This window comes from Spodoptera frugiperda, chromosome 24, assembly GCF_023101765.2.
Source record: "Spodoptera frugiperda isolate SF20-4 chromosome 24, AGI-APGP_CSIRO_Sfru_2.0, whole genome shotgun sequence".
In the NCBI taxonomy this organism is placed as follows: Eukaryota; Metazoa; Arthropoda; class Insecta; order Lepidoptera; family Noctuidae; genus Spodoptera; species Spodoptera frugiperda.
In genome coordinates, this window is record NC_064235.1 from 2,143,832 (window position 1) to 2,159,920 (window position 16,089).

At 38.2% G+C, this 16,089-nt stretch overlaps 1 protein-coding gene and 1 long non-coding RNA gene across 3 annotated transcripts in view; both read right to left on the minus strand.

The window, feature by feature from the left end:
- The window catches only part of LOC118278623 (RNA-binding protein Musashi homolog 2), a 140,571-nt gene that overhangs the window by 38,307 nt on the left and 86,175 nt on the right, over nt 1–16,089 (minus strand). The window lies entirely within an intron of this gene.
- Nucleotides 1,935–12,931, minus strand: LOC126912287 (uncharacterized). Its single transcript, XR_007706916.1, has 2 exons — nt 12,875–12,931; nt 1,935–2,040 (listed from the first exon to the last, which is right to left on the minus strand). It is a non-coding gene; the product is annotated as an uncharacterized LOC126912287 (long non-coding RNA).

Sequence of the window (16,089 nt, forward strand, 5' to 3'; positions counted from 1 at the left end):
GTTGCCGTTTACGGTTTTAAATCGTTGTAGCTTATTTTATCTACGTTATTTACAGTTTTATGAGTTTTAAAAGGTAACATCGCATGGGTGCAATGGTGATATATTATGCATGTATTATACATATAAACCTTCCTCTTGAATCACTCTATCTATTAAAAAAACCGCATCAAAATCCGTTGCATAGTTTTAAAGATTTAAGCGTACAAAGGGACATAGAGACAGAGAAAGCGACTTTGTTTTATACTATGTAGTGATGTGCTTGGTAGTATAAAGTGTGAGTTATATTTTTATAGTTAGGTGAAGAGTTTGACTGCACGGTTGGCGCGGTGGCTTGGCAACTGGCTGCCGTGCAACGTGTAGCGACTTCGATTCCCGCACGGAGCAACTCTTTGTGTGATCCATAAATTGATGGATTAAAAAGAGTAACGAATGGAATTTCTTGCTCGTTCTTCTCCATTCGATGCTACACTTTGGAACGAGCACCTAGGTTCATTGACGCACGGACTGACGGTCAATTCAATTGGACGTTTCAAAAGTGCCTAATTAAGGATTAATTGAAATAAATGCCTTGACGTTGTTGTTTCGGGTCTGGGTGTCATGTGTATGTGAACTTGTATATTTGTAAACGCACCCACGACACAGGTAAAACCGCGGGTGTATTTTATAGCGATCTCATATTCCTTTAATAGTACCACCTTTGGACCTCTGTCTACTTCATTACAGACTCAAGACCCCACACGTGCAGAACAGCACATCAAGCTGACCTCAAACTGTCAATAGATTCTCGCATTTATTTCTAAGAAAATAGAGTTGAAAATTCATTAAACATACTCGGGGTGTCTTTACATGCTACGCACATCAAAGTACTCTTAACTTTCGAGAGAATATCGACTTTATGTTGAAGGTAAAAGAGTTGAAAATCCATTGAAGATGTTAGGGGTATTTTTATGTGCTGTTTATGTATTAAATAGATGCAAATTGTGATCAAAATATTCAATATTCGTGTACCATTTTGACCTATTCGCTACTCTATCATACACAGAGGTCGCACATTAAACTACCCTAAATTATGTTATAGAATTTTAAACCTTAAACGTTCAAAATTAAAGTTGAAATTCTATTGAATGCGTAGGATACCTTGATTTGCCGTCGTTAAAATTATAACCAGCGGTCAGTCAATTGATTTTGAGCTTTATTTGTTAAAGTTTACAGTTGAAAGTTGATCACTATTTTTAACAATTTAGAATATTTTATTATCATGGTTTTTTATGGTATAAGTCGGTAAACGAGCAGACGGATCACCTGACGGTAAGCAATCGCCGCCGCCCATGGACACTTGAAACACCAGAGGCGTTACAAGTGCATTACCGGGCTTTTGGGGGTTAGGAATTTAAGAATTGTTGGGAAATCGGGGATTTGGAAGGGGGTAATTAGCCTCCGATAACCTCACTCACACAACGCTTCGGTTGTTTCACGTCGGTGTACTGCTCGGCCGTGGTATCACTCCGGTCGAGCCGGCCCAGCAGTGCCGAAGCATGGTGTTTGGTTATGGTATAGGTAATTGACCGTAAAAAGTATACCATTACCGGCGTGATTACCGACACGTGTGCGGTAATGGGGGGATATTCTAATCCGATCCGATCCGACCCGGACCGGTCAGCGGTCAGGGGGGTGATGTATAGATACTAGATGGGGTACGCGAAGTGCTGTGGGAAATATATTTATTTATTTAATTATAAAGAACGGTACAAAAAACCAATTACACTACTAAAACATTAAATAAAAATTACAAGAGAAATATTGAAATTAAAAAAGAAATGTAAATATGGCCATCTTTGCTGTCTCTTGATTTGTTTTCAATATACATAGAAGTCACATATAAATATAGCATAATTATTTCATGTAATATGTATCGATAGAAAGAATAAAATTCATTTCGTATTTTTTTTTTACATTTGATGGGTCGACGTTTGGCCGCTATCTCGCCTGATGGTAAGTGATGATGCGGCCTACGATGGAGCACGTCTGCCCATAAGCAACCTATTCACGTGAGCCTTGAGGTTATTTTATTCTGTGTGGAGACTCCGGCAAAGAATTCCACTCCCTAGCAGTTCGCACAAGGAAACTTGGAGCGAAGCGATTCGTGAAGCGGGTGTGAAAAAATATCGTGTGACGTCACTACCAGGTACGTTATTTATATACAAATGACGTAGTTAATTCCCATTCAAAAAATATTCGTAGTTTTGTTTATCTTATATGACAAAATAATAAAAAAAAATAAGTGTCTAATATTGTTTCATTACCTAACTGACGAACTAAATAGATTTTTAATTCTCATACCCCGTCATCATCCGTATTCCAAAATAGTTACTAAAAGCTCAATCTGCAACAATAAAATTTACTTGTCGCTATTTTCCTTGCCGCATCTAGCGAGTATATCCACGTTACATTCACGGCCTCACCTTTCTCTACCGTTAGCTAATTTGATTCAGCTGTCGCAAATCGTTCCCCGATACATGTCCACACATTGCCCACACATTGCCCACACTTGCCCACACGATGCTATCGGTATTTTGGACATCACATCGTGACATTTTATTTTTATATTTATTTTTAAAATGTCACCTTTTTTTTGGATCAATTTTTAATGTAAGGTCCCTGATGTGATGTGGGTTGATTTGGTTTAAATATATTTTTGGGTTGTCAAGGATTTTTTTTTTATTTATTTATTTATGTGTAAGGACTGGTTTCATTTTTTTTTTAAATCAAAGCATATAATACCGTATAGGGAGACTGCTTATGACTTAATTTAAACCACATATTTGTTATCATCTTGGCTGACAATATACGAAAAATGAGCGAAATAGACCCAAGTAAGCCAAAAAGTGCATTATTCTCTTTGAGCTTATTTGAACACTCTTTACAAATACGGCATTATAACAGCCGCGCCACATGTCCGTAACATTCCTAGACAACCTACAACATTACAGCTCTTCTGTGGTCAAGGAACATGGAGCTGTTCACACAGAATTTAATACTTGATTCATTTCATTATTTGTTTATTATATAGTAAAGTTGAAATATTTACAGTAATACTTTGCGCGACCCGGGTATCAAACCCGAGCCCGATTGTCCGGCAGTCGCACTTGCGACCACTAGACCAGCGAGGCAGTCATCTCTACTTAATCACAAACATCTCATTAAACATGGAATGCAATAATTTCAAATCCAAACCAAACAATATTGACTATCTACGCACATAAAGTACCAGGAGATCACGACCTGTCAGGAGGTCGCTAACATACCACCTTCGCAGGCGATGTTTACGAGCGCACGTGTCGATGCGACCGTGGCGACTACATTACTGCATATTGCTCACACATTGCGCTGCTACTGATTGTTTATTGATAGGCGTTAATGGAAACTGTCTCCTAGACTGTTATGTTTGCCTGGTACTTGTAGACAAAACAAAGTTGTGTCGTGTTTATGCTACTAACTCGAAAACTACTTCGTTTTACATAAAAATATGGTTTTTTTTCTCAGACATATTTCATTGCAGTTGCACTTGCACTCGCAAGGGGTCTCGGGTTCGATTCACGGATCGGACAAAATATTACTGAGCTTTTTTTGGCTTTTCGAAAATTTCTCAGTAGTAGCACAAGTATGTGTACATTGTATAGCGGCATTACGTCTCGCAATGTGCACCTCTGCCTACCCCTTCGGGGATAAAAAGAATGACGTTGTGTGTGTTATTCATTCTTTCGTTGATTTTTTTTTCTAATGCCATACATTAACAAAAAATAATCACCATCACTAGGATGGTGATTATGTTTGTTACTTAACCACATCAAAACAGCTGAAGGGATTGGGATGGAATTTAGAATAGGAGTAAATTATGGTTTGGAATAATATATAGACTACTTTTTATCGCACTGGAACGCTAGTGAAGTCGCGAACTTTAGCCAGTTTCGTTTTATAAAAAAAAATACTAATAGAGGAAAGAATGATTTATTTCCTCAAGACTAATGATGAAGCGAAAGAGGTGTGTAAGATTCGTAGCAATTGGCGTTCCATTGTCACTGCCTACCCCCATGGGAGACAGGCGTGAGGTTATCTATATATGTAATGATTCATTTCTCAAAAAATGCTATTTATTTACTATCCAATATATAAAAATCAATTCAATACACATTTACCAGCTCTTTCAAATAACTAAAAATAGAAAAAAACATTAATCAATACTCCAATCTTTCAAAACGCAAGCTAGCTACACACGTACGGTACGCCGAGACGCGTAGTACGCGACTACGCGGGAGTACGCAATCAATATAGCCAGACAGTCGGGCGCCGGTACCAGGGCAGCAGGAAGTGTAGGGAGTAATACCATTCGGGACCGTCCTTGAGAACTTGTATGGAAACTAAAGTTGTTATAGAAAAAGTTTTGGAGTTTTTCGTGCTCCTTACATTTATGTGTACTTGGTATAATGACATTGGTTTATGTCTGTTTTCTGGGCGATATCTATCTACTCATACATTTTTTTTTTTTGAGGTAGGAAAGTCATCCAATGACTTCTCTCGCCTTGGGCGAGGCGAGAGGGAGTGTCAGACTCTTACTGACTAAAAACCACCCCGTTCCTACTCCTGCTTTTCGAGCCGGAGCCCCGGTAACCCGCTAGGTAGTCCGCAGCTCCGGATTCATACATAAATATACTGCCTTGTCATTGGTCAGGAGATATTTTTTTAAGGAGTAGTTGATGGAAAGATTTCTTACTGGAAAGTACTGGTAAGTTTCAGTGTTTATAAAGTTTCTCGTGTTCTGCGCTCTGATTGGTTGTTTTTTTTTATGGTATAAGCCGATAAACGAGCAGACGGATCACCTGATGGTAAGCAATAGCCGCCGCCTATAGACATTTGAAACACTAGAGGTGTTACAAGTGCGTTGCAGGGGGTTGGAATTAAAGAGTTGTTGGAGAATCGGGGATTGGGAAGATTGGGAAGGGTGGTAATTGGGCCTCCGGTAACCTCACTCACACAACGCAAGCGTTGTTTCACGTCGGTGTACTGCTCGGCCGTGGTATCACTCCGGTCGAGCCGACCCAGCAGTGCCGAAGCATGGCTCTCCCAGTTAAATTTGCGTTCCACGGACGAGACGAAATTGTAGGAAAACTTATTCTTTCCTCGAAAAATAAAACAGTGAACCTTTTGCCTTCCCTACTAAGTACCAGATGAAATGTTTGTAAGTTGTTCGTATTTATGCGATCCTGGTAATTGGGGGGCCGGGGTTAGCAACCGCACTGATTCAAGGGTCGCCCACATATATATATATAAACATACATACATAACGTAATGTATCACCTGGTTTACTGGTTCCCCTGTGGAAACCATGTGGTTTGGTCTAGGTATTGGTTTAGTGTTAATAGTGCCTTTGAAATATTTTTTATAGTGTATAATAGCGAGTGCTTTTACTAAAGATGGGTAGCCATCAGACCACCTTAAGTGTGGCCTATTAGGGCTGATGCCTGATTCGGAGCTGCGGACTACCTAGCCCGAAACCCGGTGTTCCGAGCCTCGAAAAGCAGGAGTAGGAACGACGTGGTTTTTAGTCAGTAAGAGTCTGACACTCCCTCTCGCCTCGCCCAAGGCGGGAGAAGTCATTTTATGATTTCCCCCCCCCTTTAAAAAAACCATGGAAGGTTAGTTGTTAACATTTTCGATTCCTATTGAAAATAACGTTAGGTCTAAAATATATTGTGTTGATATTTCAACTCGAATTTCTTAAAATTGGCGTTTCCATCTTCTGCCCACAAAATGGAGTGAATGTGACGCATAGTCAGTTCATCCAATAACAGAAGCTATAAAAAAATCTATGGTTTGACACTAGCTAATTCTCTAGTGGACAAACAACTACTGATACGCCTTTTGATGACCAAAAGAAGAAAGGTATCTCATTGCGACCTAAACATACAATTTCCTCACCAAATACCAGGCTAGCATAAAGTCGCAGCAAGTATATGAACAGCCTGATCCAATGTACTGGTGTACAACGACCAGTATATTATGGTCTCGCATTCTACGATTCTGCGACACATTCGGAGGTCAGGTTATACTGGTGTTCGTAACTGATTTGATGCTATGTCTACAAATGCAGTTTATCTCGCTCGGCATCCATTTTCATAGGAAATAGATGTTCCGATTCGATCTATAAATCAGTGGCCGTGTTATCCATGCTTTTGGACCGAATTTAAACGTTAAAATGTGGTTTGGAAACGTGTTTGCAAAGCTGGGTAATGAACTCGCACCTTTTATCATTCAAATATGCTACTAGCTTCGCCGGCGTTTCCAAGGGATAAAAAGTAGCCTATGTGTTATTCCAGGCCATAATCTACCAGTGTTCCAAAGGACATGGCTAAACCAAAGTATGGACGTCGTAACCCGTACAAATAAATATTGTATAAATATGGTACCTAGCAATAAATAAAGCCGCATAATTAAAGATTGATATTTTGTAGTTAAGAAGGTCCAGAAACTTGGCATATCTGCGCAATCCTGAAAATAAAGTAGCGCTCCTACGTCAAACAACGTTACAAAAACTTCAAAATATAACATTGCTCTGAACTTTTACCAAGGCGTTTTGATGTACCTGAGCCGAAAGTTATTTATATATGAGGTAGATAGGTAAACAATTCTGCTTATACTAGATAATGAACACAAAGTAACCAAGGACAGACACAAAATATATAGTAAGATTGTGCAATCTTATACAAAATATATATTTTGTGTCGATCAAAACATTTACAATTATTTGGTTTCAGAAAAAAGTCATTATATAATGGTTACTTTGTGTTCATTATCTAGTATAAGCAGAATTGTTTACCTATCTATCATATATAAATAACTTTCGGCTCAGGTACATCAAAACGCCGTTATTAAAAATTGATGTTCGTTTAATTATTTCGATTTGATTTTCGGGGAAACTAATGTCCTAATAATAGCTTGCAGTACCTACTTCCGTGTTGTCATGTCAAACCACAACAGAAAAAAATCAATTATGAAACTTATTTTTTGTTAATTTTTGTTCACCAAGTTATAAGAATTAGTTAAACACAAAATAATTCATAAGTGAATATTTAAATGATACGGGTTAGCGTGAAATTCGTATTCTTGTTATTATGCCTGGGTCAGTCATTTAGCCATCTCCTTTCATCTCGATCCCTTTAGCTGTTTTGACGTGATTAAGTAACAAATATACACTTATTAAGATAGATGACAAATTTTTATTTCAATGTCCGTCTTGTAGATTATTTTAAAACATTACACACGTATTTTTTATTTTCTTACGGTAACAAATACTTTCGAAGATATATCGATTTGAAATATCGCGTGACGTCACTTCTAGGTAAGTTTTATACGTAGAAATGACGTATTTGCTCCCACTTCTAAACTTTGATTCATTTTATCTAAGTATTGTTATCTTATATGACAAAATAAAAAAAATACGTGTCTAAAATTTTTTCATTACTTAACTGACGGACTAAATAGATTTTTAATTTTCATACCCCGTCATCAACCCTATTATAATATTAGTGAGATATAAGTTAGATAGGTAATCTAATAGCTAGACAGTTGGTGAAGAGCCATCAGACCACCACAGATGGGGCCCAGTAGGGCTGATGCCTGATCCGGAGCTGCGGACTACCTATCGGGTTTACCGGGGCTCCGGCTCGACAAGCAGGAGTAAGAACGGGGTGGTTTTTAGTCAATAAGATTTGACACTCTCTTTCACCTCGCCTAAGGTGGGAGAAGATATTAGAAGATTTTCCGCCCTAAAATAAAGACGGTGAAAAGGCGATCAAGAATACCACTATACAATAAAAGTTACCGACATATTATCTAACCTTCAAACTCACGATACACGTTTAAATAAACTGCCAGTTAATGGGAACCGTAGTTAAGTCGATACGCGGAGATATCGCGGCTTGGCGTGTCGGTTCCAACAGTAATCTGTATCTGTACCATCACGCTATTTACAAAGTTACTGCCGGCAGAGACACGATCGTAGCCAATGTTATAAGTTGATTAGTTTTATCGTGCAATGCAGCATTGGAATTGGATGATTTTTTTTCTTTAAATTATTATTCATTTATGCTAATGAAATATGTATGTATAAGAATTTATTAAAAGTGAATAGTATAAAAATTATGAGATGCATTTAAAAACCGACTTCAAAGAATCAAAAGCAAAAAGTTAAATGTGGTTAAGTTGGTGATAAAATGCATTCTTTTCTAGCCTTTTTTTTAAGGGGGAAATATCATTCAATGACTTCTCTTGCCTTGGGCGAGGCGAGAGGGAGTGTCAGACTCTTACTGACTAAAAACCACCCCGTTCCTACTCCTGCTATCAAGCTGAAGTCCCGGTAAACCCGCTAGGTAGTCCGCAGCATTTTTTCCTAGGCTTAGGTTTCCAATTTAGTCTAAAATTGGCAAAAATATAACTAGAAGAAAATCAGGCTAGTTGAAAATATTACAACTGCTATAAAATGCAAAAATAATTTTCGAGGAAAAATTGCAGTTTTCGACTGAAATTTTCAGCTTCATAACAAAAATATTACCTACTCACTGCTTACAAGTAAGAAAACTGAAATTCTGAAACTCCTGCCTCCTGAACACAATTCTTCAGGGGTCCAATAAATATGCGATGAGCTCGCGAGTTAATACTGAATGTGGAAGGTACAGGGTTGCATTCCCGGCTGAGGCCCACTAACAAGGTGTTGTAAACATACTTTATACTTTATTCATTACAATAGGTTCCCAAAAGGGGGATGAAATGGGGCCTTAAAGTGTAAAATTACTTTTCAGAAATTATGAAAATGTGTTAGTATTAAGTTTAGTGTACTATTTTTTAGTGTGTATCACGCTTCTTATTAATAGAAGGGGTAGATAGGTAGAGTAGGTTTACTTTCCGCTTTTCACGGAGTTTACCGGATGTCCAATTACCCTCCTTCCCAATCGCCGATTCCTCAACTAACCTTAAATTCCTTAGCCCCAATAAGCCCGCAATGCACTTGTAACGCTTCTGGTGTCTCGAGTGTCCATGGGCGGTGGCGATTGCTTACCATCAGGTGCATCCGAGCAGTCAAATACATATAATAAAGTTAAGAACTTTTTTTTTCCAAAATCCTGCATATTTTCGCTAGTACTATTCCGAAGTAATAATAATAAATCCTTCCATGCCGGTTTCGGCTACGGCGACCGTTTCTTGACTACTGGCGTTTATCATGGGCTCTCATGTGGCTGGCAAATCCACCTTTGTTTACAAATGTTCTTCCGCAGAGTGGACACGTGAGAGCACCATTAACATAATTGTAATTGATTGCCGCTGGTGGTCGGGCTTTTATTTCGTCACGCTTAGCATCTAGCTTTGAAAGACCAATATTCCGAAGTACCAGGGCAGCAGAACAAACACAGAGATCGCATCACAAATCCACACAGATAGTGTCGCGTAGATAAACAGCGGTGCAGATTAACGGGCCCCGCTCGTGTGTAATGAGATAGCTGCGATTTATGTTCGCGACACATCAAGTTATGCAGAACCAGTGTAAACTGACCCCTGAATGGGTGGAAAGGTAGTATATAGCAAGACCATGTTATATTGGTTTTTAGCTACATGTGTAGACATGTATGCATTCATACTGACACATTATCGACACAGGTTTGTTGGGAAAGTTAGTAGTAAACTGCATATCTGTTATGGATAGCGAAGCGATAATAGTGGGAAATGAAAAAAGCTTTAGTTTTTAGCTCGTATCTTTTCTAATGCATGACTTTTAAACCCTAGTCAAATAGGTCTATCCGGAGCTGCTGACTACCTAGCGGGTTTACCGGGGCTCCGGCTCGAAAACCAGGAGTAGGAACGGGGTGGTGTTTAGTCAGCAAGAGTCTGCCATTCCTTCTCGCCTCGCAAGGTGGGAGAAGTCATAGGTTGATCTTAATCGAGTTACACCCCTCAAAAGAAATAGTCAAATAGGTCTATCAAACTAGCTATACCTGCAGTTTCTCCCGTTCTCAACGGCACCTATTAATGGTAGTGTGATGTTTCATATATTTATATCCTTCCTCGATAAATTGTCTATCCAACACAAAAATAATTATTCAATTCGGACCAGTAGTTCCGTAGATTAGCGTTGAAACAAATAAACCTTACACTTCTATAAAAACAAAAAACATTTGGCATTCCTATCACCCAGATCAGGAACACATAAACATCAAGAGTTGCCATTCTCGTTGCTTTTATGTAAAATCCCATATTGTTTCCATGTATGTTGCCTATTTGCTATTTCGGGAACAAATCCTGCTTTATGTTGATACCTCCTCAATGTTATGTCGCCCTAGTACCTTCATAGACTTTATATCCCCATGAGTGGGGGAGAATGATGGGTTATTTGGGGGTGAAAGTATATGGAGTTTGATTCTAAGGTGTTGTATTTTGTTCGTTAAATGAAAATGTGGGAATGGAATTTTTATGAAAGTTTAGGCCGATAGATGGTGTTGTTTTCGGATTTGATCTGACAAAAAAACACGTAATAATACTCTTTCTACAGTCGGGGTAAATTTGGTGTAGTCGTTATAAGTTATAAATGTGATTTTTAAGTATGAAGTACTGGGTTTAATACCTGTTTCAAGCAAACCTAAGTACAATACTTTAATCATATTATTATAATTTTATGCGAAAAGAACACTGATAGGTAGTTTCGACGTGCCTAAACATCACATCAATAGCCTATAAGTGGCCACTGCTGACCAAAGCCCTCTTCTCACACGGAGAAGGTTTTAGCATTAATCACCACGCTTGCTCAATGCGGGTTGGCGATTTCAAACTTATAATTAGAAATTATAAGGCCAGGTTTTCTCACGATGTTTTCCTTCATCGTTTGTCAGTGGTGTCTTAATAATCTTAGGTAGTAAAAAATCCTAATAACCTATTACCCAACCTAGTTCCTCGTTGCTCCAGCATCTTGTTTGAATATTTATAAATGAGCCGACAGAAGTAAGACACTCTCGTAATATGCTAATGTTAGATAAAAACTCGCGAAGGCGTCGCTAATCGGCGCGCAATGCTAAATTAATTACAGCGCCATCTGTCGGCGGAGACTTGAGAACAGACTTGGTAATTTGCTGTAAGTTGCGTTTCTTTTTGTTTATATTTAAATATTTTTATATTAATGAGATTTTTTTTTAAAGTATACTGCAGTATTTCTTTGTTTTGTCGTGTAGATACGGTTGAATACATTTGCATATACCTCTACTCTTCTCGCGGGTGTGTTATACCCGAATAAGGGATTACTCATTTGACAGAGGCCCAATTACCCCCTCCCCCTTCCTAATTTTCTCAATCCCCTATTCCCCAACAACCTTTCAATTCTTAACCATCAAAACGCCGGCAACGCACTTGTAACGCCTCTGGTGTTTCAAGTGTCCATGAACGGCGGCGATTGCTTACCATCAGGTGATACGTCTGCTCGTTTACCGACTTATAACATAAAAAAACCTCCTACACTCCACTACTTTTCACTACAAAACACGGACTTTTACAACCAATAACCGCGACCACCCACGTCATCACATCACATCACAATAATTTTATTTCACCGATACAGTTATTAAACGTTATTGACAACTTGCAATAACGGTTGGACAACGGGATTGTCACGTTATGCGTTGCGATAACAGTTATACATACGTTAGTTAATTTTAAAACAGTTATTTGAGTGCATTCGTTGTTGTCGCTGTCGCATTTATTTTTACCGTTTTTTTTTATATAATAGCGATCAGTTATATTATAAGTTAATTACAATCATTTATTTATTTACCTTACTTGTTGATTACATTTTTAAATATTTAATTAGAAAAAAAATAACATTTAAAAATATAAAAAGCAGTAGCCCACTGTTAACGGGATAAATCCAAGCTACCGGCGGTCAGGGCTCAAGAGAGAGGAATCTCCGGACAATACGCGCCGTGTCCAGAAGTACTGCCTTCTGCATCAGGCTCTTGATCCAACCATCTAACGTTAGCTTACTCAGGTGTTGGTCGAGGCTTTTGGCTATAAGGCCATTGGCAGATCATCATAAGTATTGTTGCAGTATTTGTTTAATAAGCCCTATATAGTCCACTCCTGGACTATGAGCCTCCTCTACATAAGAGAGGTTTGCCATAATCTCCGCAGGCAGGCGGGTTGGAGATCGCAGTGTAAAAGGTTCAGGTTTATCAGAGAGCGCTGCCGCTTAGTGCCCAGTCTTTATTTAAAGTCTTTTTCCTTAAAGTGCTTTTTCACCAGAGATGTGCTATGTAGCTATGCTACTAAGATGTAATAGCTAAGCTGTAAAACTATGTGACCGTTTCCACTGACACTAAGCTATGTAGCTGTGCGAGGAAGATGCGCAGCTCAAGTATGCGATGTATCGATAGTAGGGAAGCCATTACAGCACGCATCTTTCCATATACAAAAAACAAAGCTTAGCTGAGTTCGTTTCCACCAGTGCTTAGCTATGTGTACCAATGAATATGATCGGTGGAAGCCAAACGCATTCACAGCAACGTAGCATAGCACATCTCTGGTGGAAAAACACGCTTTTTAAGCAGCTATAAGGTAGATCTACAAAAATAATCCCGTGTACTGTGTAGCTCACCTCCCGGGAAATCAATACTTTATACTTCAAGATATCGAAATAACGATGCTGTTGCTATGGTGACCGTTTTGTTCACTACCCTTAGTATAATTTTTTTTTTACATTTAATGGGTCGACGTTTGGCCGCTATCTCACCTGATGGTAAGTGATGATGCGGCCTACGGTGGAGCACGTCTGCCCATAAGCAACCTATTCACTCGGGCCTTGAAGACACCCAGGTTATACCCATCAGGAAACACAGACTCCATTATTTTACGTTTAACTTAAAAGAAATGAGTTCGTTCGGTGCTCTGATTGGTTCGTTCATTCGCACCGGCCAATCAGACAGATCGAGAGATTTTAAAACATTACACACGTATTTTTTATTTTCTTACGGAAACAAATACTTTCGAAGATATATTATATTGATTTGAAATATCGCGTGACGTCACTTCTAGGTACGTTTTATACGTAGAAATGACGTATTTGCTCCCACTACTAAAATTTGATTAGTTTTATCTCGGTATTACAAAATAAAAAAACCGTGTCTAATATTTTTACATTACCTAACTGACGGACTAAATAGATTTTTAATTTTCATACCCCGTCATCATCCTTATTTCAATCGTATTCTCTAATACAATAGAGTTCAGAATCCAAGAATGACTTCAGTATTCCTTCATATGCGGACATAATTATTCATAGTACATGATAAGCTTTAAATGAATTTCAACTCTATTGTCTTTAAAATACAGCCCAAAATTGCCTACATTATTTGGTATACCGTGACCTACTGTCATTATTGCTTAAAATACACGATAAGCTTTAAATCAATTTCAACTCTATAATCTTTAAAATACAGCCCAAAATTGCCTAAATTAATTCAGTATACCTTGATTTGCGGCCAATGTCCACCCTCGGGCGACTACTGTCCGACTCAGTGGTTATTATTGATAGGTCCTAGACACGCCTCCCTGCCGGTGACAGGTTCGATGCTCGGCTGCGTAACTTTTGATTAATTGAACGTAGCGTCTGTTCCTGATGGCTGTCTGTTTTTTATTCGCGTAGGGGATTTTGGTGAAGCGTAAATTATTTTGGGTTTTGGGTTCGATGCCCGGGTCAGGTAAATGTGGGTGTTGTAATTAAACATTCTGTCTTTAGTGTTGATAAAGATGTCATTGTCTGGTATGAGTTTATCAGGTTCGATTCCCGGTTCAGGCAAAAGTAGGTGTCTTATTTAATTAAGCACTATTCTGCCTATCCCTTTGAGGTACATAAACATGACAATATGCGATAATTTAATTTTCTAATACTATAATGACTAAACACTTACTATACGTACATTACTGCCTATCCCATTTTAAAAGAAAAAGTAGCGTAAATAAAAGACAGAGTTTCACACGGCAATTTAGACTTTAACCACTAATAAATAAGGTATCTTTTCGCAAAGCCACGTGTTCCAATGCGGTCGACTTTACAAAGCTTTAATTTATTAAACAATTTAACTTAATTTACCCACCTAATTACTCCATACAAAACAATGTCAAACAATTTACAACCTTATTCCTTTATACGTAAAGTTTAAAATTCAATAAAACTCTCACATTGTATTTATTGGAACAACGATTATTTATGTTTGAGCAAGCAATTAGCAATTTTATAATATTCGTTACTTAATTAAGGTGTAACGAATTACATAGATGACATGTTAAGTATAATTTGTGACATTATGATACACGCCTAACAGTACCATTAGCGAAATGGTAATAAATCGCCGACGCGTATATGAATGTATGTACTAACGAGGTGTTATAAGCTATAATACAACTCTAATTAAGTTTTAAAATGGAATGGTCGAGTAAATTGCGTAACTTTGATTACGTGCTTTGAATTTTGAGCATGTCACGCTTTATTCCCAAAAGAGGGTAGGCAGAGGTGCTCATACAATATAACACTCACGTTTCAGCAGTAATGTTATGAGTTCCATGTAATAGGGAGCATATTGTCATACACTGGGCTCAAAAAAACAAAAAAATCTGAATCATACTTTGCTCGAACCGGGAATCGAACCTGACACTTCTTGTTCAATATAATTGCGATTAATTGACCATAAGACAGAATGTTCTATTTATTATGACCATAAAATGCCGAGCTGTTTTTAACCGATTTAAAAAAAAAGGAAAGACTCAGTTCGACCTATCTGTATGTGCGCGATTATCCCACAATTGGCCAAACCAATTTCGATGCGGTTTTCAGCACAGTATTTTTCAGCTTTAAGAGAAAAATTTAAGTATATTGCAAGATTTTAAAAGTATATTGAAGGCGGTTCCCTTTTAAAAAAGAAAGTTTTATTTACAACTTCTTAATTCTTAATTTTTTAATTCTACCTACCTGTTCATCACATAGCACGCATAGCAATTATTACATGTATCGCCATGCGACCACAAGCTATGTGGTCATATACCCATGTGCCCATGTAACATTTGTCTAAATTGCCCGGGTGACGTCCACGTCAGCGGCAGCCGTGGTTGAGTGATGTGTGCAATTTGGAGACGCGTATATGCGCGCCGTAATGCGTTCTGTTGACATATATATATACTAGCCACTGCCAACGGCTTTGCCTGCGGTCCAGTGGGATAAAATGTAGCCTATGTGTTATTCCAGACCATAATCTACCCCTGTTCTAAATTTCATACCGATCCCTTCAGCCGTTTTGACGTGATTGAGTAAGAAATACAGTATGGAGATCACACATATGACTTAAATGAAACTACAAGTAGTACTCGTCCACAGAAGCATAATACAACTAAATATTTCAACGAAAATGAAAAAATAAAATAAATTCTGTGTAAACAGCTCCATGTTCCTTGACCACAGAAGAGCTGTAATGTTGTAGGTTGTCTAGGAATGTTACGGACATGTGGCGCGGCTGTTATAATGCCGTATTTGTAAAGAGTGTTCAAATTAGCTCAAAGAGAATAATGCACTTTTTGGCTTACCTACTGGGCTTATTTCATAAATCTCCAACCTATTACGGACTTGACTATGAGCCTCCTCTAAGTATAAGAGGGTTTGCTATAATCTCCACACTTGGCTGATGGATTGGAGATTACAGTAGACGGATCAGAATAACATTTACTTTAAAAAAAATGCTAGTATACAAATCTTATATATACCCAATACCTCTCTTATAATACCCAATACCTCTCTGCTTACCCCCCTTTAGACCACAAAGTACCAGGGCGCCAGAAACACACAAGAGCCTATCAATTTATAAATCATCATTATTGCAAGCCTCGTAGCAGCGTAGCAGATGCGTAGACATGGCCACTGCTACGCCGTAGCGTCGTAGCACGCGACATGAATATGTTTAGTAATAAATATTTAACAAATACCAATCAATTCATAATAGTATTTTAGCAGCC